The sequence below is a fragment of the Frankliniella occidentalis genome, unplaced genomic scaffold (genome assembly GCF_000697945.3).
Source record: "Frankliniella occidentalis isolate FOCC.00 unplaced genomic scaffold, Focc_3.1 Scaffold166, whole genome shotgun sequence".
In the NCBI taxonomy this organism is placed as follows: Eukaryota; Metazoa; Arthropoda; class Insecta; order Thysanoptera; family Thripidae; genus Frankliniella; species Frankliniella occidentalis.
The window spans coordinates 476,355-478,990 of NW_026267292.1; the positions used below are offsets into that span (position 1 = coordinate 476,355).

The 2,636-nt window shown below is 55.5% G+C and overlaps 1 protein-coding gene across 1 annotated transcript in view; it reads left to right on the forward strand.

Moving 5' to 3' along the window:
• Nucleotides 1-2,636, forward strand: part of LOC113212699 (uncharacterized) — a gene marked incomplete in the record, with an annotated part of 33,510 nt that overhangs the window by 11,917 nt on the left and 18,957 nt on the right.

The following is a 2,636-nucleotide window of genomic DNA, read 5'->3' on the forward strand; positions in this document are numbered from 1 at the left end:
AAATATAGTATTTATGAAAATAAATTAATGAAAGACTTAATTTTTGTTGTGTACATTTATAATGTGTTTACTAAACCTAATTATTGATGTAAATAAAAATGAATCAAGGAGTAACTTAAAATCTGAATTGGGGCGTTTTCTTTTGAACCTGTCACTCCCTCGCAAGAAAACATATGGTCAAAAATCGGATTCTTGACAGGGTACGTTCCCGAGTAAAGCCATGTGAAGAGCCCCGATACCGCGGTTAGGATTTAGGACGCTAACCCCAGGGTTCGACTCATCGCGGCGTTGCGGCCGCTGGCCGACGCGAACCCTGGGCGAGCAGCGCCGAGTACCGAGTCCGGTTACATAATGGTGCGAAAATGCGGCTTTCGCGAACGGGCGGGGAGGGGGTATAGGGTGAGGGGGTGCTGATCTCATGTTATTCTGTTGTGTGCCATGTTGGGGCCTAACTTGCTGGAAGTAGTCAAATCAGGCGAGACGTGAACGCCTGCTGTTGCTTCAGGGCCCTGAAAAATAGGCAACCCACCCGCATACATGCATGCGGTACAGTCAGTGTCACCCACCCTGCGCAACTCTCAGCAGCCTATGGTGATCGTGCTGAAAGTACGTCCGTTTTTTTGCTCCATTCGGCAAATGGCTCGCTCGCCGCCTGCGAGACTCGGGGTAGACCACCCCGCCGTACACGCGAGCACTGCAGGCAAGATGTGGCCTACCCACCAGGCGCCATGAGACCTTTCAGAGGCGGCTGAGCTTGGCATGTTCGTAACGGAGAATGACGGACGCATTCTCTGGGTACATCCCATGGGCCGTTCGTCTCGGCTCGCTGTCCTGCAACTCACAAGGGGGCATTTTGTATAGTCCAGGTCGCGGTCCGGGACGCCCTCCCTCGGTGACCCACCTGAGTGGCACAATGTGCGTCGCTCAGTAGTTGTGTGCTGTCACGTGGGCAGCCTAACTGCTCACACCGTACAGGTAGCATTGGCCTGGGCCCGGATTACCGTCCCAACTGTGCCCTACGTTCGGAGTATACCGCTTCTAGGCGATGGTGACTAGCGATGAATGTGCACACCTGGAGCTAAACAGAGAGCAGAAGGGGTGCCAGCATTTGCGAACCCACGGACGGGACGGCACTAGCCTACCGCAGGGGATAGGCCGGACCCGGCCTGACGGCGTGACTCGAGAAATGGGTGTGGCTCCAGTTCGATATGAACAAGCAGTCGTTATAACCCTCGTTGAAGTTGAAGTGAAGTGCAGTGCCGGTGTGACGGCGGTAGTCCTGGTGGCCCAGTGGCCTTGTCACCCAGAGGCGCCGCCACCGCCACTGCATGCGCGCCGCCGGGCTTAGACCCCTGACAGATAACCCAACTGTTTTTTGTGAGGGAATGTCCAAGCAGCGAGTAGCCTGATCCTTGGCGTGACGTAGGCGCTGATTAGGGGGGTGGGGAGAGGGAGAGGGGCTGCTGTCCGGTCGGACGGAGTCTACATATACTCCGACGGTGCCCGGACGGCGCCGGTTAGGGTTGGTCTTCGGGCTGATTCGCCGTCAACATGGCGCTCCCGGACGTCAGGTACAGTAGCGCCCACCGGCCGGGCCACCCTCCTCCACACCGCCCCAGCTCCGTTCGGTTCGGCCGTGCGCTTTCACCGTTCCGCGGGTTTTGTTTTGAACCGAGCGCGCGCGCCATCGACTTTTCCCCCCCTCTTTGCTCGTGCGATATGCTCATCGTGTGTGGTGACCCCGGAACTGTGAGCGCGTGTCTGTGCTCCGGCGGCGGAATAAAATATGTGGCGTTGCGGGGCAGAATTTTGGGGAATTTTGCGGGTTTGATGATCGCGCGTGCGTGCAAGTCCCACATTTATCAGTGGCGCGTGCGGATCAGATGTCTCACAATAATTGCAGACTCACCGAGAGGCGATTAGGTCGCGACAGTTGTTAATCTGGGCGCCTCGATTGGGGCGTTATCTCCGCCTTACCTGGATGTTATAAAGCCTGGGGTGATCCGCGCGCGGCACGCGGGGGGGCCGCTAATCTCCTGCCAATGGGACGTAATCCCTACATGATAGCCGGGCGGCTACTCTGGGATTAATCAGATAGGCACAAAAGTTAAAGAGAAAATCCTTTGCAGGATTCATGTTTTGTTGCAAGATTGTTTTTTTCCAATTTTTTTTTCTTTTCTTTTTTTTTTCGGAGAAGGGTTAGTGGGGCATGGTTACAGTTTAGTAAAATTACCATAACGATTTTAAAAAAAAATACTCTGATGCACACACAGGTGGGGCCATGGCTGCCTGGCAGCAGGGCTGCTCCTGGCAGTGGCAGTGGCCACGGCGCAAGCCGCACCCCCGGGCGGGGACTACCGCCTGTCCGGGGACTACGTCCCCACCCACTACAAGCTCAAGATGGTGCCGTACCTGGAGGAGAACAACATGCGCTACACCGGCACGGTCGACATCACGATCAAGGTGGCCGCGGCCACCGGCAAAATGAGCGAAATGACCCTGCACGCCCACAAGGACCTCACCATCAAGGTGGACAGCCTCGTCGACACCGCGACTAAGACATCTCACCTGTCACCTAAAGACCCAGTGTTTAGCAACGACGACAAGCAGTTCTTTACGATCTACTTGAACAATCC